Source organism: Phascolarctos cinereus, unplaced genomic scaffold (assembly GCF_003287225.1).
Source record: "Phascolarctos cinereus isolate Bilbo 61053 unplaced genomic scaffold, phaCin_HiC Scaffold_5;HRSCAF=322, whole genome shotgun sequence".
NCBI classification, from domain to species: domain Eukaryota; kingdom Metazoa; phylum Chordata; class Mammalia; order Diprotodontia; family Phascolarctidae; genus Phascolarctos; species Phascolarctos cinereus.
In genome coordinates this window covers 251,394,495-251,415,889 of record NW_027555958.1, presented here as the reverse complement: position 1 = coordinate 251,415,889, position 21,395 = coordinate 251,394,495, and the positions used below count along the sequence as shown (strand labels likewise).

Sequence of the window (21,395 nt, the reverse complement as noted above, 5' to 3'; positions counted from 1 at the left end):
TTACTCTCCTGTCTGTAATAGTACTGTGGTTGTTCCCCCGTCCTCCTCTTTTTATTCAGCGCCATCCGGCACTTGGTGGGCCTGTCTGGATGGGATCACATAGTGTGTCTCCACTGTGGTGTTCCTAAGAGAATCTGAGCCTCTATGTATATTAGTCTCCATTATCCCCAGGGTCTCCCTTCTTCAGGGCCTGGAGGGTTGGGAGTACTTCAGTCATGAGGGCAGTGTGTCCTACTGAAGCAAGCGAGCCGTTCCCCTCCTCATCCCTATCCTCAGTGGGGTTGGGGTTAGTGGGATCAACCGCTGTGGGTACCGCTGCCCTAGTCCGAGGAGAGGCCAGTTACCAGGAACTTAGTGCTCAGGTCGACGCAGACCTCAGTCATCTGGAGCACTCTATATCCCAACTGGAGAGACAGGTCAACTCCTTGGCAGAGATGGTTCTGCAGAACCGGAGGGGTTTGGACTTATTGTTTCTCAGGCAAGGCGGCCTTTGTGCCGCCCTAGGGGAGGCCTGCTGTTTCTATGCCAATAACTCAGGTGTAGTTCAGGAGCACCTTTCCCTAGTATGGAAAAATATTGCAGACAGGCAGAGGGAACGAGAAGGGAATGAAAATTGGTACCAGAGCCTGTTTCAGACTTCCCCATGGTTAACCATTCTTATTTCTGCCTTAGCCGGGCCTTTGCTCCTCCTTACTATAGCCCTAATTCTTGACCCTTGTCTAGTTAATCGGCTCCTTGACTTTGTTAGATCCTGTATTAATTTAGTTAAGTTACTGTTGGTTAGAGGTCCCCGTTATCAGACCCTGGTGTCTGCCTTCTTTGCACCCTATAATGAGGCAGCCCCCACCACCTTGACGTGGTACACAAAAGAAGTGGGGAATGTAATGCAGAACATTATTTTACCATTTAGGTAGTAGAACCCTTTAGGCCATGGAAAACTCCAAATTCCTTAGCAAGACCCTTATCTGGCTGCTCAGGCCACAGCCCTCAGATCATATCTCTGGAAGCCTCCATTGTGAGAAAGTTTGCAGAGCATTATCATATCTAGATAGAGGGAGAGGGGTGTCCTTGAAAAAAAAACTCTTCCTCTTGCCAGACTTCAAAGATCCATCCCCCTTCCTGTCCTGTATACTCCCTATATAAACCCTGGCTCTACCCCTGATGAGGGCTGCTTGATTTGGATGTGAATATCCCTGGCAGCCACGGGCGCTAATAAAGTCCACAATCTAAATCAAAATTAATCTGGGTCAACTCGCTAATTTTCGGTATAACAGTATCACCTGTGTTGTTAGAAAAGCAATTTCTCTTATAATCTAGATAGTGTTGATGGGGTGCTTGGGTGCTTGTGTTTGGGTGCTTATGCTTGTACTTAGACCCCAATTTCTCCCTAGTCCCAGAAACACTGTCTCTGACAATCACTCTCCAGCCCAAGGACACTGCGCCTAGCAATTACTCATGCATGGGCCTCAGCACGATCCTTATCTCTCTTCCTGGTTCAGCTATACAAAACTGGATGAGAGAGTACCGGGCTGCTTGGGCCTCAGCCCTCAGATCATGTCTCTGGAAGCCTCCTAATTCCTTAGTAAGCTCCTGTCTTGTGACAAAGCTTTCCTTTGTTGCAGAGCATTCTCTCATCAAGACAGAGAGAGGGGTGCCTTGCCCAGCCCAAGGAGTTTTGTCCTTGGCTGGCCCAAGGACTCTTCCTCCTGCCAGACTCCCTCCCTGTGTCATCTCCCTCCCTGTCTGGTATGCTCCTATACTTTCCCATCCATAGCTCCAAAGACACCTGGACTTTTAGATTACCTAATCGGTATCCCTGGCATTCCTTTCCCATGCCCTTTTCCACATAAACCCTAGCTCCATCCTCAGTCTTTTGCAGGTTCCTTAAGAATTCTTGCCCGCTGAAAAGTGTAACAATAAATCTTTGCCACCTTGACTTAAAGAGTGCTGTGAATTCATTACAGATGACCCTGTCCTGTACTCCAGTCTTTGAGTGGTCTCAACCTCTCCAACCGCCACACTGTTAGATCAAGAATTGTACTGTCAGATTATGAAGTTGCTAACTAAGACAAGGATTGTTGGAACTATCTAGTCATAAATTCTTATCAACCCTGTGCAGTCTTCTATAGTGGAATTTCTACTGAACAAATTTTTAAAGGCCCGGTAAACTTTGTTATTGTGATATGGTTAATTTAATTGGGTATGTTCTTGCCTTAGGGAAAAAAAAACTGAACTTACCAAGGTAAACACCTTTTGGTACTTAGGGATTTGTGATTATTGAGAATTTTGATTTTACAGCACTTTGGGAATTTGTGATACTTAAAAGACATTTTGCACCAACTTGGTTTTAATAAAATTCCAATCTTCAAGGTTTCCAGCTAATTTACTTCATGAAAGTTTAGTGATTACTCCTTTTAACATCAGGATAAACTGTAAGCTTTTTTAAGAAAGGGAAATCCTTTTTACAAAGAAATGTTTTGCAAAATCTTTTTGTGTGATTTTTTAGAAGGACTACTAAATTTCCATTTGCAAGCTAATTAGTTGCAATAATTTGATACTGATGACAAGTCCAAATCTACTGTGAATTTTCTAAGTTTCATTCCTATGTTTGTTGTGTCCTTGGATCAGCCTTAAATGGATGCTTTCAGAGAAATAGAGTCAATAGTTCGTGCTTCAGGTACCATAAGAAAGGGCATAAGAAAGGGTGGGCGTAGAAGTGAAAAAGTTAAGGCAGCTAAAACATCTTAGCAGATTCCTGAAGTTTTGAGGTTGATCATTAAGGAGTTTTTAAATACCTCAGTACAATGGGTCATTCTCTTTCCTCTACTCCCTCCCCCTGAGTCAAGAGGGTTTCTCAGATTCCAAACAGCCCCAGGCTTTTTTCTGTTAAACTCTTTTATCCCAGATCAGGTTAGGAAGAGAGAATTTCACCCTTCCACCCCTACGGGCAAATTCACCTTTCCCCACCTGGCTATAGGAAGGAGGGGGAGGGGCAGCAGCTACAGCCTGAAAGTAGCTTCCTGCACACAGCCATGGGGGAGAAAGTGAAAGGGGATGGGTCAAGGTAAAGAAGCCAGTCTGCTTCTGTACTTGGTAAGCCAGCACATCCTTCTATCAATAATGTTTTTATGATCTGGAAATGTAATTGTCATCTGAAGTTTATTGTTTTGTGTTACAGCTTTGTTATCACTTTGGTTATCACTTACGAGAATTGTATTGTTTTAATGCTAAAACCTAAAGCTGGTAATTGATTACTGCTTGTGTTGAAAAAGAGCAGAGGACTGCACCTTTGGGGCTAGTCAAAAAGCACAGCCCATAGAAATTCTAAAGGTAGATGGGGTGGATAAGACGGCCCCTTAAGGAGGATCCCTGTTGATCCTCTTTAATTTTGTAAATTTTCCAAAGAGGTTGTTTGGATTGGGGAGTTCCTAAACCAGGAACTTGGCTTGCTGAGAATTTGCAAGTATATAGAAATGATCTCTAGTGGTTGCCTTTTGTACACGGACAAGTTTAAATTTGAGATGAGTCCTGGTAAATTTTTGATTAGTGAAACTTGGCGTCTGAGGTAAAAGCTCATGAGACCATAACAAATTGTTTTGAGTTGTCTGATGGATCATAAATATCCGTCTATAATCAATAGTCAATAATCCACCATCTGAGAGAAATGCCACAAGCTACTCAGAGAGAATGTGACTATTACAGGTGGAGGTCTGCGTCTGAAAAAGCTGAGAGGACAGTCTTAGCCTCAGGCTAAGATGGGATCCTCCTGGCTCAGTTTCCCCATTGTATTCCTTTGAAAAGGAATGTTTCCCACCTGACTATTCCTGAGTCTGGCTATGAGGTGGAATTGATACTGCATGGTTGGAAAACTGTGATGTCCTTGCTTTTCCTTTTTATGGCAAATTTCTGTAATCAAAGCAAGTGGTCAGTAAAACATGTGAGCACAATGCAAGAATGTAAAATCTTGCTGTTTTCAATCTCAATGTGTAACCATCCCATATCCTAAACAGTTGGGTAAATTAATATTCCTGCATAGTCACGTGAAAGATTAAATCCCTGTGTTAGAAATAGGCTTGACACCAAAAATTTAGTATCAAGAAAATTTATTACAGAGAAAGTCCAGAGGATTTAGACGTTTCTGGCCAGAAGCGGGCTCCACCCCTCTTCAGGAGGGGTGGGCCCTGAGTGCAAAGGCAAGTGAGCTTTTATGCAGTTGAATTCGGCAGGAAACCTCCCAGGCCTGGATTGGTCCATCCCTTCCCAGGTTACACCTTTCCTTACATGTTTCCCTTTGATATGCTCAAGTATGTTCCCCCTCCCTTGGTCATACGTCCCATGACTCGTTAATGAGGCTCTAATTTTATTCTGAGTGTGTCAGATAATAGTAATGAAGTTCATTAAGCAGGCTAACATTTTTCAGGTGTCCTCAGGTTGACCCTAACTGGTCTGAGCTGGCTTGACCCTTGTCTTGATTTTGGGGTCTTTTCGGAACAATCCACTTACTTTTTATTGGCTAAACCCGAGCCCACCTGCAGAGTACTACTCCCTGGAGCTGTTGTTCTTTAAATCTCTGCATTATTCTACATGTGGAAAGGTAAGCCCTTCTAACTCTTAACACCTGGAATAAAACATTCTTTCTGAATGATATGGGAATAATTGGACAAAGGGGAAAAGTTTGTGAAACAGAGGTACAAACACAATGTTGAATCATTATCCCACAGACTAAGGCTAGGATACATCCGAGTTACTATATTAAAGTGTGTGTTTAAGATCTGAGCTATTCAACCCTAAGATTATATTCCTTTCTATTTCTTAAGCAACTTAGGAAATGGGTGTTTGGCCTAGATATCTGCCTATTACTGGACATATGTCTGTGTGGAATAAGTGTGAGAAATGAAAGAGTTAAGTTTCCACATAAGTAGATAAGAAATCAGCACAGACAGGCTAACTTGGGGGGGGGGGAGTAATAACACAATTCTAGGGACATAATGTATGTTAGGGGTGGGGGTATATAAGGAAGATTGTAACCCATAAGGATTAGGACCAAGCCTGATCGAGAAGGGAGGAGTTAGGAAATTGCTAACTATAAAGCTTGCCCTGGCTTCTTTTACCGAGTGCACCTGTTTCTCAAGAATCGAAATGACACACTTCAACCTCTTTAATAAAAAGTCTTTGAGACACCAGTCTTTGGAACTGAGTCTGGGGTCATCTTTATGACAATAAGGTCCTTAAATGTTTCAAAATGATGTAAGAATGATTGGGTATTGGTACAACTGATTGAGGGACCTAGCTGTTATTCTATTAACTACTGAAACTAAATCAGAGACATCTTCAGTTTGGGGAAAAGAATTTCAGAGGGATTTTCTTAGAGAGAGGTAACTTATGAAATATTTTTGCATTAATGGAAAAGTTAATTTCATTTAAAGTTTACTACTGTTGTGGAAATAATACCTGTTTATTCTGTGTCTCCTGTGATACAAACATGTTTTATTGTAAACAACTTAGTGATATGAACTATTTTGGAATTAATTACTTAGAGATCTTCCCAAGTCTTTTATGATAACTGGAGTAAAAGTCAGTCTCTTATAAGCAAATTTATTTATATAACTACTGAATTCAAGGGTAGAAAGCCTTCTACCTGCAAAAGTGTTGTTACTTATAATTTCATGTATAAAGTTGGACCCTCAATAGCATCTGATCCTCCTAAAAGAATTGCAATCAGAGTGGAAACTTTGGAGGAAACACAAAGATCAGATACTCCTGTATGTCAAAAGTAAATAATAGCATCACAGGGCTCTTGGTTTCTTTCTCTGTTTTCCTCTTTTCTGACACAGTTTTTAATGCTCCTTCTGTTTGGGCCCTGCATATTGAAACTTGTTTGTCAGTTTTATATCTCCTAGACTATTGGCTGTCCACCTGCAGATGATAATATTATGTGACCTGTTCCACACTCTCCTTATCCCCCAGAAGCTGCTTCAACCTCATTTTACTCCCCTCCCCACCCGTACTCAGGCAAGGACAGCTCCTTTGTCCCTCTCCCAAAAGCATTTGGGTGAATGAGGAGGCAGACAGGAGTGCTGGAGGCAGATGGAGCAAGCAGGATGTGAGATATGGGATAAGATGCAGGGTGTGACCAGCCAGAAAAGTGATCAAAGAAGACTATATGAAGCCCCTGGTTGTCAGGGGGAATTTGCCTGTGTGCTTTCTAGCTGTACTGTGTTCTGGGCCCCGCCTTGAACCACTTCTGCTGTTACCTATTCCTGATTCCCACCTTGTGCCTAAGGTCAGGCCTGCTTTCCCGGGACTGGGAATCAAATGCTTTAATTCAAATAGGGAACTCTCGGGGCAGGGCATTGTATATGATTTCTGGGTGTGTCAATTAGCTTATGGCCCCATAGCTCTCCCCCAATTCCCTGAAAACCCTGAATGCAATTTATCCTTTGAGCACTTGAAGGATTGTACAGGCAGCTTCTTGCATGCCAGACATCCACTCCAGCCTGATGTCTCCCCCTACCTCCTCCTGGGGGTCATGGTTCCTCCATCATTTTACTCCCTCTTATATTTGGTCTGTGTTTGTTTAACCTACTGGTCCAATTTGTGTCTTCTTGCCTGCAGAAATTCCACTTTCAACTCTTAGGATACCAGCCCCTACCTTTGGTGTCCCCCAGTGGTTTGCCTCTCTCCACCCTGGACTCAGGTGGCACTGCATTCCACACCCTCACCATCCCCCCTCGACCTCTTCTTGACCCTTGAAATGGACTCTTGCCCTCGTTCTGCAGGAAGCAGCTACTGAAGACAATGACCTTCTCCCTTCCCCCCCCCCCCAAGATTTCTCTTACCTAGTGTTTGAGTGGGGAATGAAGTGGAAGACATAAAATGCCCTAAGGTTTAAGAGAATAATAATGTTGCTTTTCCAGTACTTTGTGAAACCCCACTTTATTTTGTAACTTGAAAGGCATCCTAAAGCCCTTTCCCCCTTATCTTGAACCACAATTGTTTTTGTTTCCCTTAGCCTTAGTTAGGCTCCCCCTGTCCTCTAATCTTTAACCTGTCATAAGAATTCCCTTATCTCCCTTGTCTTATGTCATAAGATCCTTTTAACCCCCATAAAACTTCTAAAATTATCTTGTAAACAATCATCTTCCTCATCCTCTCCTTGTAAAACTGTTCCAGTCCCTCTTTAAATTGCTAGCCCTCTTTCCAGAACTAGCCCACTGCTTTTGCATCACTAAAGCTCCCAATGGTTACCGAGGTCTAAGTGAATTCTTTCACACCTGAACCAGCTCTCCCAACTCTAAACCTCGACATTAGCACTCCTGAACCTCAACAGAAATAGAGAAGGTTGGATGGCAAGAAACATTGGAGAGATAGAATTGGAGGTCCCAAAGTGGTTTTTCCCAAAATTCACTAAGAGAAACACTAATAGAAAGTATAACTCCTTAATTACAGTATTGGCTTTCTTTGAAGGATTAATAAACTTTAATCCACTTAAGAGGAAAAGCTTCTCAAATTGAATGGAGAGGTATCTAGTATAGCAGATCGAGGGCCAGCTTTGGAGCCTCATTTTAACCAAGTCCTACTTCCAACATATCCTAGCTGTGTTACCATGAGCAAATTATTTACCCTCTCAGTTCTCCAGGCAACTCTCCAAGATAGTAAATGTATAGATCGTTACTACTGAGGGACTTTCCTCACTAGGAGTTTTCCACACTGAGGAAATCACCAATTCTGACCCCCTTCCTAGAAAAAAATTAACTAGGAGATTGGGGCATCTTTCCTGAGCAGCTTTCCTGACTGGAATGTAGTGGCTATAATCTACTCAGTTACACTGAGACATGGCCAAGACCAAAGGCTCCCTCACACTCAGGAAGACCTGAGACAAGTCCCTCTTCTGTGACCCTGGGCAGTGCCCTGGGCAGCCCTCTAAGGCAGAGAGGTGCCAGTCTGTGTTAGGAGAGGGAATGTCTGCCTCAATTTCCCTATGTCAAGGAACAGGTCCAATCCAAAATAAAAAGTCGTGTTATTACCAAGTCACAGGTTTTGTAATTTGGTCTCCTACACACTAGGAGGGAGTGATTGAATCTTGGTTTCTCTGAGTTCCCATCCCTTGCCTGGAGAGAGTCCCATTCCCTCCAGGGATGCAGCTGGCCTCACCTGTGTAGTTGTAGGATGCATTCTGCCACTGGCACTCGGAGGCACTAAGGTTTGTAGAAAAGGTACACCCTCCTGAGTCCCAGATGGTTCCTTTCTCATCAAGCCCTGAAAGAAAGAGTAGAGACCTGTGAAGAAGAAGACCTGCTGGAGGCACTGTATGGGTACTATGTTGGGACTGCATTTGCACTATGCCTGATGAGGTCTAGTGTTTTAGGGGTGCTAGGATGCCAAGATACGCAGGTCTTGCCTGAAAGAATTCCACCCAAACCTTCTTTCACCCAAAAACAAGTTTTATTAAAGATCCGCCATATTAGCCAGACTCCTAAGGAATCTGTGAGCTATTAGCTAGATTGTAAAAATGTGAGCACCTTAAGGGAGACAAGATGGACCTTATATACAGAAAGACTATAGGAGGGATCTAAGAGTGGCCAAGTAGTCTATGAAGTAATAGAATTCCAGGGACCTGGACCACTAGGCCAAGGGAGAATGGAGCCTAGATAGGATTAAGGGTGGGAAGTGGACTGGGACCATAAGGAGGTAAGATAATGGAGAGCAAGGGTGACAGAACTGGGAGATTGGGTGTAGCCATAATAATAGGCCAATTGATGGAATTATGGCTTCAGGGGAACTCCAGAGATTTGGCCAGTGGGAAAGTCCAGGATTTTTCCTTTTTGTAGTCTAGATCCAATCCTCATCATACCCAGTGACATTCCCAGGTTAGGAGGGGCTTTGGGGGACATTTTCCTAGAGCTATAGCTAGCGATTCTAACACTAGTGACCAGCACCCAAAAGGAGGCCTTGAAATCAATTTTTCTAGGTAAATTCAGTGGAGCAGGGTTATTGGGGGTGGTGAAAAGCAACTCAGCACACAGAGCCTCTTGGGGAGGAGTCAGAGTCCCTGGGCTGCTGAGGAGGGAGGAGGAAGCAGGGCAGGCCATCCAGGAAAGAGATCCTTAGAATAAGGCTTGGGGATGAGGGCAGTGATAACATCCTAATTTAAAGTGATTGTTCTTGCTAAAGCACTAAAATGAATTAGTTCTTCCTATTGAAAACCCATGCTTGATGTCAGAACCCTCTAAATTTCAGACCTTTGTGGCAAACCCAGGTTATGGCTCTAGCTGATTGGGAGAGGCAGTAGAGATGAGCTGCACCTCTGGGGAAGTGCTCAGAACCGCCTAGCCTAGGATGGGTGTAAAATGTTTAATTGGACCTAGCTTGGCATGTCAGTCAATCAATAAACATTTATTAAGCTGCTACTTATAATTTTATGACCCTGGGCAAGTCATTTCTCCTCTCTAGGCTTATTTTGTCAGTGTTTTCTTGAATTAATCTAGGCTGATGCTAATGTTCTTTTCAAGGTCTGTTCTCTTGAAGCTTGGGTTTTTGGTTTTTTTGCCTTTATTTGCTAGTAAAATCTAACTTGTGCCTTGGATAGCTAAGAGAACCAAGGGAGCAACCAGGTAAAAGGAGGATTACTAGGGACAGCCAGCCACCACAGCAATGGGGGTGGGGGGGGTGGGGAAGGCAGCCACCACAGGGTGGGGCCGAGGTGGGGGGAGAAGCAGGGGGCAACAGAGTAAAGCAAAAAGGATCTGGTTAGGGGCAGCTAGGTGGCACAGTGGATAGAGCACTGGCCCTGAAGTCAGGAGGACCTGAGTTCAAATCCGGCCTCAGAGCAGACACTTAACACTTACTAGCTGTGTGACCCTGGGCAAGTCACTTAACCCCAATTGCCTTAAAAGAAAAAAAGAAGAAGATGGAGAGCCCCTTTGTCTCAAAGGCCATCTTCAAGTACTGGTACAAGGATGTCTGTTCACTGAGGATCAACCAAGTTGAATGTAGGATGATTAATTTTTCAGCTCCAGCAGCTCTTGAAGACCATCTATGAAGTCACAGGGGAATTTTGAGCTGTGCCAAAATGGGGAGTAGCCACCCTGACAAAATCTCAGATCCCTTCAGGGCACTCTGGCATAGGAGAAAGGGGTGGAGAAAGACCTGGGTTTGAATCTCAAGTTTAAAATTTACCACCTGTGATCTAGGGCAACATAATAAAACCTCTTTATGCCTTGGTTTCCTTGTCTATAAAATGGTTACACTGCCTAAGTCATGGGGTGGTGGTTGTCAAGCTCAAGATTTATAAATTGTAAATGCTGTATAGCCAACTTTTTATGAGATGCAAGAGACTTGCCCAAGGTCATACAACTGGTTTAATGGAAGACTTACTAATACTAGTAATTCACTGAGGTCAAGTTCCAGGAGGCAGAGTGCTGTTTCCAATATATCACACTGCAAAAACTCTGTTCCCCTCTATCAAGGAGGGTTTCTCAGAGGAGATAGGCTTTTGCAAGCAGAAAGAGGCAAGTCTGGGTAGGTAAGCAGTCAATTTCTTAGCCCCTAAGTAGGGGAAGAGAGGGAGGAAAGTGGGTGTTAAGGGAAAAACAAGAGTCATGGGAGAAAGTCCAGTTCTGTTTCCTTCATCCGTTACTGAGGCCCCTGAGCACTAAGACCACTAGCTCAGATGCTGGATGTCAAGAAGTCACTTAACATGGCTTGACTAGACTATAACTGGGTTGAGCAGGAAGACACCACAGACCTAAAGAGCAGCCAGAGGTCCTTGAGCTAATCCAGGGAGGACTGGGGAAAGAAAAGAGCATTTGACTCTGGTTCACCGCATTGTCAACACAGAACGCCAACCTTTTCCCTCTTGCTTTGATTCTTACTGCTTGTGATCTTGAGCAACACAAAAAATTAACTTTTCATACCTCAGTTTCCTTATCTGTAACGTGGAGCTGATAATACTCTAACTACCTAAAGCACAGGGTTGTTGGGAAGGTCCAATGAAATAACCAATGCCTCCCTTTAAGAGATGTGTGTGGGAGTGCTTTGTGAAAAGTAGAGTGTTACCCAGGTGTCTGACTCCCCTAAGCTCTTCCTGCTGAGTGTCACACCTTCTCTCTCTCTCCCCTGTTCACACCTTCAATCTTTCCCTACTACCATAATAGAAGACACTCATCTTCTATATTGGAAAGATTTGAGTTAGGAGACCTAGGTTCTACACCTGGCTCTGCCACTAATTCTGAATGAGTGTCTTCTATTGTGGAGAAGGAGATGGCAAACTACTTCAGTGTCTTTGCCAAGAAAACCCCAGATGGGGTCACAAAGAGTCAGACATGGCTCAACACCAACACGAATCTCTGTGGTCTTGGGAAAGTAACTTAACCTCTGGCTTAGACGAAATGAATTCTCTGGTCCCTTCCAGTGCCATACATTTGATCATAGCTATAATCCTTCCATCTTCCAGTGCTCACTGAAGCCCAGCTTTCTGCACATTTCCGGTTACCCTATCCAAAGTTGGCTTGTTCCTTTTCTCATATTCACTGACACGCAGGGCCAGGAACAAGAGTTGGCATGTTCCTTGCTCCCGAATGTTATTTTGAGACCCTCTTTCTGCCATCATTACTCAGCAGTGATTTATTTTCCTTTAAATTTTGATCCCTCCTGCCTGGATTCTTGTTACTATCACCTATGGACTTCCAGGTCTCTTTTCTCTCCCCTCCCTGCCCAGTAAGTTCAGGTCCTGACTCACAACTTCTCCACCTCAGCAGAGGCCCCATTCCCCTTCCAGTTCTTCAAATTCTCCAACCCTCATGATGTCTGCCTCCAATCTGCCTCAACCATGGACAAAAGTTGTCAAATCTTGGACACTTCTTCTTTTTCCTTACCCCCTTGTCAAATGAATTTGTCTCAGGTGCCAGAATTCCTATTCATGGCTCTGATGGTTATAGCCCATCCATCAATGAGACACCCTAGAGTAGAGTAGTAGAGACAATGTGGGATGACATGGGGACATTGGCATAGCTCCCTCCTATCTATCAAAATACTAGCAATTCTACCAACATAACACTCATTCTTTTGGCTCAAATAGACTGTCCAAGAGTCTATTGCTGTAATAGAAGTAACTCAAGTAGGGGACACATTACACCTGTAAGTTGGGACCCAGACAAAGTGGGCCCAAAAAAGTCATTGGACTTGAAGTCCAAAAGACCTGAGTTAGAGTCATAATTCTGCCAATAACTAGTCATGTGAATTTGGGCAAGTCATTTCCCCCTCTGTAAGCTTCAGTTTCTTCATCCCTCAAATGGGTCTGACATCATTTACCTTGACAAATGAGCATCACAAATGAGACAATGCAGGTAAGAGTGCTGTGTGCATGTGGGTAGTCAGGTCCCATTGGAAGTCTGTCTTTGGTGCCTTGATACTAGTTTTGTTAAAGTGGGAGGAAAGAAAACCAGTATATGTGTGATGGTCAGTGACCTTTCACCCCTGGGGTTGAATGAAGACAAATTCTAGTAGACCCCAAAACAAGTTTGTTCCATGCCTGCCTCACAGGCCTGGGGCTCTGGGTGGGTGCTGGGAAGGGGGAGGAATACTTGAGGCACACCCAACAATTCGTTTCTTCTCTATCTCACCAAGTTGGCCAAGGGCTAGGTAAAACTGTAGTCCAAGACAAATTCCGTAGAGTTACAGGACTGATAGCAACTCACCTGGAAGTGACTCTAGTTCTAGGAACGAAATATTACTCTGATCTTTACTTGTATTTTCCTGATTCTACCCTGCTCTTACCATATGGGTAGGCTTGGAGGTACCTAGGCTTGGAGGGGGCAACATCTTAGATAGAGGGTTTGATGAAACCAACTCCTACCTCTCAAAGCTGTATCCTCTCTCCCAGACCTCTTTTGATTATGTCACCCTCCTATTCCTTACCTTACTCCTTGATTCTTCTGCCTCTACCAAGAGGCAGCTTACTGGTGATGCAGTGGATAGAGCACTGACCTCAGACACTTCATAACTTGTGTGACCCTCGCAAATCATTTAATCTCACTTTACCTCAGTTTCCTCAACTGTAAAGTGGGGAAAATAACAACACCTCTCTCCCAGGGTTGTTGTGAGGATCAAAAGAGACTATTTGTAAAAAGCACTTAGCACAGTGACATAGTAGGTGTTGTGTTAAATTCTTATTCCTTTCCCCCTTCCCTTCAACCTCTGAGGCTGGTAGTCAAAAGGAAACTCCAAGAAAGATAGACTATGTGGGGGCGGGGGGGGGGGGATAGTGAAAGAAAAAAAATTAAACTCTCATGGGGCAAGGGGAATCACTCCATTCTACCCCCATTCTTTCTTGCCCTAGCCAAGACTGGTGCTGACCCTGAATCTGAGGTGTGACCCACTTGTTTTCTTTGGCTCCCCACTGAGATGGGCAACTGTGCTAAGGGGTGGTCCTAGAAGAGGCAGGGCATGACTCAGAAAGCAGAGGTCCAACATACCTTGACTGTCATTTTAAGGAGATTTCAGGTATAGAGAAGGAAAAAGGAGAAGAAGGGAGTAAAGAATGGGGATCAGATCACAAGAATCATAGCTCTGGAAGCAAAAGGGATCCCAGAGATCATCCAGTCTAATCTTATTTTACAGAGGAGAGAAGTGGGTGGTTAAATGTTTCACTAAGGCTAGGCAGATAGTAAGCACCAGAGGCAGGGTGTAGCATAGGACTACAAATTTAGGACTGGATGGGGACTGTTAGAGGTTTTCTAGCCCAAACCCTTCATTTTTATGAAGAGAAAACTGAGGACTAGAAGGAGTAAGTGATTCGTGCAAGGTCACACAGATAGGAAGCACCAGAAGTGGGAGTTGAACCCACATCCTGTGACTCCAAAGCTACTCTGTCATGAGCCCCAGGTCATGGCATCATTCTTTCCACATAATCTCAAACCCTTGTTCTTTGATCGCAGAGTTAGTGCTGATTCCACTGTACCAGAAAGGAACATGAAGGGGCAACTAAGAAGGAAACCACGGGTGGGGGAGAGGAGAGGGAAAATGGGAAAGGTGTGGGGGTGGGTGGGTGGAGGAAGTGCCTGGAAAGACTTAGAGAAAGAGGAGGTCTGAGAGTGAGAAAGAAGAGGGGCTTGGGACGGGAAGGAGAATGAGGGTGTCAAAATATTAAAACGGGGAGAGGGTAATGATGGAGAGGGAGGGAGAGAAGAGTAAGGGGAAAAAAGAGGGTCCTAAGAAGAAGTGTGCTGATTTGTAGGGAGAGGTCTCCAGCACTAATTTTTGCCTCACCAAAGACTGCACTTGTGGGGAGTGGAGACATCTGAGGCTTGGGAATTGAGGAAAGGAAGCCCACTCACCTGTCTGAGCAGCAATGAACTGGGAAAGTGGGAGCTGCAGTACAAGAGGCAGGAGCCAGAAGGCCAGCATCTCCTTCCCCAGTGATTCCAATTCTGCTTGGCCCTTGTGCACTTCAGTCTGGTCCCGTCACCCTCAGAAGTGTCTGGAAAAGTGAGCACTCCAGGAAAAGAAACCAGGAAATAAGTGGATGTTATGAGAAACCTTTGATCTCTGAAATTTTATGTCAGTCCTAAATCTACACCCGGACTAACCGAGGGTAACCATCTGCACTGATCAGGTTATGGTGAAAGACCTCCAGCTCCTTGGCTGAAGGGCAGTGAGTGGGGAGTGCTATCAGTTTGACCCCTTCCCCAGCCCCATTGGCAGACAAGTAAGGAGAAAGAGATGAGGAACTAGAATAATGATGCTGGGACTAGGAAGCAGGTGGCCTGCAAGGTGAAGCAGGGAGTAGAGATCATAGGGAATCCAAATACCAGAGCATGAGTACTAAAGCCTAGAAAACCATAGAACATCTGGGAAGGGGAAACTGAGGCCCAGGAAGTAGGGACTTTCACACAGATAGTGTCAATTTGACACATTACATTTTGAAATAAGAGACAGACCAAAGATAGGGTGGAGGGCAAAGGGAGCCAGTAAGAAAAAAAGAAGAGTGGGGAGATAAATAGAGAGAAATAGTAAATCCAGCTTCCTCTGGTCCTAAGATAACTCTGGGACTCTTAGTTCATCCTCTCTGGTCTGTCTCTGTACTTTTTTGCCTTATAATTATTTTGAGAATAACTCAAAACTCACAAAGTATATTACTTTTTTCTAGCCAAGTGCAAATTACTATTCTAAGCTTGATCGATGGGAGGACTGACTAGAGTTTTGTCCTTGGGTGTTGAAATTTAGAGGGTCACTGAAACTTAAAGGGCAGGTGGACACAATCGAGCTTGGCACCTAGGTAGCAAGAATCATAATCCTACAATATGTTGTTTATAAGAAACACATTTGAAGCAGAGGGATACACACAGAGTAAAGGTAAAATGCTGAAGTAGAATATATTATGCTTCAGCTGAAGTAAAAAAAAAAGCAGGAGTAGCAATCCTGATCTTCGACAAAGCAAAAGCAAAAATAGATCGAATTAAAAGAGATAAGGAAGGAAACTATATCCTGCTAAAAGGTACCATAGACAATGAAGTAATATCATTACTAAACATATATGCACCAAGTGGTATAGCATGCAAATTCTTAGAGTAAAGGTTAAGGGAATTACAGGAAGAAATAGGTAATAAAACTATATTAGTGGGGGACCTCAACCTCCCCCTCTCAGAACAAAATAAATCTAACCACAAAATAAACAAGAAAGAAGTAAAGGACATGGATAGAATTTTAGAAAAGTTAAATATGGTTGACCTCTGGAGAAAACTGAATGGGGATAGAAAAGAATATGCCTTTTTCTTGGTGATACATGGCACCTACAAAGAATTGACCACATATTAGGGCATAAAACCTCACAATCCAATGCAGAAAGGCAGAAATATTAAATGCCTCATTTTCAGACCATGGTGCAATAAAAATTACATGTAATAAAGGGCCATGGAAAGATAGGCTAAAAATTAATTGAAACCAAACAATCTAATCATAAAGAATGAGTAGGTCAAACAACAAATCATAGAAACAATCAATAACTTCATCCGAGAGAATGACAATAATGAGACAACATACCAAAACTTATGGGATCCAGCAAAAGTGGTCCTTAGGGGAAGTTTTATATCTCTAAATGCTTACTTGAATAAAATAGAGAAAGAAGAGATCAGTGAATTGGGCATGCAAAGAAAAAAGCTAGAAAAAGAACAAATGAAAAATCCCCAATTTAAAACCAAATTAGTAATTCTGAAAACCAATGGAAAGATTAATAAAATTGAAATTAAGAACTAATAAACAAAACTAAGAGTTCATTTTATGAAAAAACCAATAAAATAGATAAACCTTTGGTTAATTTGATTTTTTAAAAATGTATTTATTTTTAGTTTTCAACATTCACTTCCACAAGATTTTGAGTTCCAAATTTTCTCCCCATCTCATCCCTCCCCCAAACCCCAAGATGGCATGCATTCTGAATACCCCTTCCCCTAATCTGCCCTCCCTTCTGTCTCTCTCCCCTCTCTTCTCTTATCCCCTTCCCCTTCAATTTTCCTGTAGGGCAGAATAGATTTCTATACTCTATTTCCTGTATATCTTATTTCCCAGTTGGATGTGAAAACAATTTTTTTTAACATTTTTTTTTAAAACTTTGGGTTCCAAATTTTCTCCCTTCCTCCCTCCCCACCCACCTTCATTGAGAAGGCAAGCAAGTCGATACAGGTTATACATATGTAGTCATACAAAACACTTCCATAGTAGTCATGTTGTAAAAAACTAAGTATATTTCCCTTAATCTTATCCTGCCCCCCATTTATTCTATTCTCTCTTTTGACCCTCTCCCTCCTTAGAACTGTTTGCTTCTGATTACCCCCTCCCCCAATCTGCCCTCCCCTCTATCATCCTCTTGCTCTCTTATCCCCTTCCCCCCCATTTTCCTGTAGGGTAAGGTAGAATTTCCATACCCAACTGAGTGTGTAAGTTATTCCTTCCTTAAGGCAAATCCGATGAAAATAAGATTCACTCATTCCCTCTCACCTTCCCCCACTTCCCCTCCACTGTAAGAGCCTTTTCTTGTCTGTTTTATGTGAGATAATTTACTGCATTCTACATCTCCCTTTCTCCTCCCAGTATAATCCTCTCTTACACCTTAATTTTATTCTCCAGATATCATCCCTTCATCTTCAACTCACCTTATGCTCACTATCATATACATATATATTTTTTTCCCTCCAATTACTCTAATACTGACAGGACTCATGAGTTACAAATATCATCTTTCCATGCAGGAATGTAAACAGTTCAACCTTAATAAGTCTCTTATGATTTCTCTTTCCTGTTTACCTCTTCATGTTTCACTTGAGTCTTGTATTTGAAAGTCAAATTTTCCATTCAGCTCTGGTCTTTTCATCAAGAATGCTTGAAAATCCTCTATTTCACTGAATGTCTATTTTTTCCCCCAAAGGATTATACTGAGTTTTGCTGGGTAGGTGATTCTTGGCTGTAATCCTATCTCCAGCCCTCTGGTCCCTTAATGTAGAAGCTACTAAATCTTGTGTTATCCTGATTGTGTTTCCATAATACTTGAATTGTTTCTTTCTGGCTGCTTGCAATATTTACTTCTTGACCTGGGAACTCTGGAATTTGGCTACAATATTCCCAGGAGTTTTCCCTTGGGGATCTCTTTCAGGAGGTGATCAGTAGATTCTTTCAATTTCTTTTTTGCCTTCTGGTTCTAAAATATCAGGGCAGTTTTCCTTGATGATTTCTTGAAAGATGATGTCTAAGCTCTATTTTTGATCATGACTTTCAGATAGTCCAATAATTTTTAAATTTCTCTTCCTGGATCTATTTTCCAGGTCAGTTGTTTTTCCAATGAGATATTTCACATTTTTTCTATTTTTCATTCTTTTGGATTTGTTTACAGTGTCTTGATTTCTCATAAAGTCACTAGCTTCCAATTGCTCATTCTAATTTTTAAGGAAGTATTTTCTTCAGTAAGCTTGGACTTCCTTTTCCATTTGGCCAATTTTGCTTTTTAGGCATTCTTCTCCTCATTGGCTTTTTGGACCTCTTTTGCCATTTGGGTTAGGCTATTTTTTAAGGTTTTCTTCAGTATTTTCCTTTAGCAAGCTGTTGACTTGTTTTTCATGATTTTCTTGCATCACTTCATTTCTCTTCCAGTTTTTCCTCTGCTTCTCTTACTTGCTTCTCAAAATCCTTTTTGAGCTCTTCCATGGCCTGGAACCAATTCATATTTTTCTTGGAGGCTTTGGATGTAGGAGCTTTGACTTTGTTGTCTTCTTCTGGTTGTATGTTTTGATCTTCTTTGTCACCGAAGTAAGATTCTATGATCTGACTCTTTATATGCTGCTTGCTCATGATTCCAGCCAATTGCTTGAGTTATAAACTCTTTGTTAAGGTAGGGGTCTGCTTCCAATGTGGAGAATGTACTGTTCCAAGCTTTGGGGGTTTTGTGCAGCTGTTTTCAGAGATACTTCTAGGAACCTGTAAATTTTCAGTTCTTCCATGGTGGTATGATCAAGGTTGAGGTGTTTACTCCTTTCCTAGCCTGCGCTCTAGTCTGCTTTGGAATTGTGAGGAGGATTTCCTCTTCACCACCACTCTACAAGCTCCATCATGCCAGTGCTCCACCTCACCCCAGGACTGCCACCCAGAACTGTGACTCATATCCAAGCATGGGCAAAGGAAGAGAATCCTGCCTCAGTACCAGCAAAGAGATCCCTGCAATCCCCTTCTGATCAGTCCCTCGATTCCCCCTCAGTCAGTGGGCTGGAAACTCTGGAAGCAGCCGCTGCCCCTGGGCCACGCTTGGGGACTGGAGCTAGGACCACACCTCTTTCTCACCACAGTCACAGACTTTTCCCACTGACTTTCTAAGTTGTCTTTGGTGTTCATGGGTTGAGAAGTCTGGAAACCACCACAGCTGCCCATGATTCAGTCCTCTGAGGCCTGCTCCAGGTTAGCTGAGGCCTGGTTTGCCCGCATGCCTGCACCAAACAGCTCTCCTCTCCCTTCCCAGCACGATATACCTTTCTGATCAACCATCCAGGTTGTCTTGGGCTGGAAATTTGTTTCACTCTATCTTTTTATGAGTCCTGCTGCTTTAGAATTTGTCTAGAGCTATTTTTTACAGGTATTTGGAGGGGTTTGAGAGAGAGCTCAAGCAAGTCACTGCTTTTACTCCACCATCTTGGCTCTGCCCCAGTTAATTTGATTTTTAAAAAAGAAAGAAGAAAACCAAATTACCAGCATCAAAAATGAAAAAGGTGAATTCACCAGCAATGAAAAGGAAATCAAACCAATAATTAGGAGCTAATTTGCCCAACTATGTGCCAATAAATTTGAAAATCTTAGTGAAATGGATGAATATTTACAAAAATATAAATTGCTGAAATATGATATTCTGTAAGGCAAAGGAAGTTGGATTACAACCAAGGATCAACTACTCAGTGAAAATAAGCGTGATCTTTTCAGGGCAGAAGATGGATATTCAATGAAATAGGGGACTTCCAAACCTTCCTGATAAAAAGACCAGAGCTCAACAGCAAATTTGATCTTTAAATGCAAGACTCACGAGAGACATAAAAAGATAAATGAGACAGAAAGAAACAACATGTTATTAATAAGGGCAAATTGTTTACATCCCTACAAGGAAAGATGACACTTGTAACCCTTGAGAACTGTATTGTTATTATGCCATGTGAAGGGGGGTATACATAAAGAGGATGGGTATAAGTTGACTTTGATGTAATGATAAAAAAAAATCTGATCAAGTGGGTTAAATGGATCCAAGTAAGTGTATTAATATAATCTAACAAAATGTACTGAGAGAAAAGGAAAGGAGGTAGACAAGGGTAAATTACATTACAGGAAAAGGCACAAAAACCTATCTAATGAGATGAGCATTGTTTGAACCTTACTCTCATCAGTTTTGGCTCAAGAAGGGAATAACATAATCAGTTAGGTACTAATATTGATAGACTTAGCCCTTCTCAGCAATGCAAGGATCTAAGACATCTCCAAAGGCCTCATGATGGAAAATGCTATCCACATCCAAAGAAAGAACTATGGAGTTTGAATGCATATCAAAGCATACTTTTGCTATTTTTTTTTCTGTTGTGTTTTGTTTCCTCTTTTCTGGTGGTTCCTCCTATTCATTCTAATTCTTACTTACAAAATCACTAATGTGAAAATATGTTTAATAGGACTATATATACATGTACACGTATATATAGCTTATATCAGATTGCACGCCATCTTGGGGAGGAAGGGGGAGAAAAATGTAAAACTCAAAAGCTTATGGAAGTGATTGTTGATAAATCAAAATAAATTAATTAAAAATATATATAAATTGTTCAGATTAATGGAAGAGGAAATAAAATACTTAAATAACCTCATTTCAGAAAAATAAATTGAACAAGCCATTGATGAATTCCTAAGAAAAAATCTCCAGATCCAGGTGGATTTACAAGTGAATTCTGTCAAACATTTAAAGAACAACTAATTCCAATACTATATAGACTATTTGGGAAAATAGGCAAAGAGGGTGTCTTGCCAAATTCTTTTTATGATACAAATATGATGCTGATACATGAACCAGGAAGAGTCAAAACAGAGAAAGAAAATTATAGACCAATTTCCCTAATGAGTATAGATGCAAAAATGTTAAATAAAATTTTAGCAAAGAGATTATAGCAACTTATCTTGAGGATAATCCACTATGACCAGGTAGGATTTGGACCAGGAATGCAGGGCTGGCTCAATATTAGAAAAACTATCAAAATCATTCAACAACAAAACTAATAGAAATGATGTGGTCATCTCAATAGATGCAGAAAAAGCATTTGACAAAATACAACACCCATTCCTATTAAAAACACTAGAGAGTACAGGAATAAATGGAATCTTCCTTAAAATGATAGGTAGCATCTATCTAAAACCATCAGCAATCATATGTAATGGGGGTAAGCTAGAAGCATTTCCAATAAAATTGGGGGTGAAACAAAGATGTCCATTATCACCACTATTATTCAATATTGTACTAGAAATGTTAGCTCTAGCAATTAGAGAAGAAATTGAAGGAATTAGAATAGACAAAGAAGAAACAAAGCTATCCTTTCCAGATGATATGGTGGCATACTTAGAGAATCATAGAGAATCAAGTAAAAAATTATTTGAAATAAACAAATTTAGCAAAGTTGCAGGCTATAAAATAAACCCATAGAAATCATCGGCATTTCTATATATTACCAGCAAAGCACAACAGCAAGAGATAGAAAGAGAAATTCCATTTAAAGTTACTGTAGACATTATAAAATGTTTGAGAGTCTACCTACCAAAACAAACTCAGGAACTCTATGAACACAATTACAAAACACTTTTCACAAAAATAAAGTCAGATATAAATAATTGGA

The 21,395-nt window shown here is 41.9% G+C and overlaps 1 long non-coding RNA gene across 1 annotated transcript in view; it reads left to right on the top strand.

The window, feature by feature from the left end:
- The first annotated feature begins 2,699 nt into the window (after nucleotides 1–2,699).
- Nucleotides 2,700–21,395, top strand: part of LOC144457645 (uncharacterized) — a 39,258-nt gene continuing 20,562 nt past the window's right edge. Inside the window, exons 1-2 of the long non-coding RNA XR_013487112.1 lie at nucleotides 2,700–3,093; nucleotides 4,421–4,594. This is a non-coding gene — a long non-coding RNA (uncharacterized LOC144457645). The remainder of the gene's footprint in view (nucleotides 3,094–4,420; nucleotides 4,595–21,395) is intronic.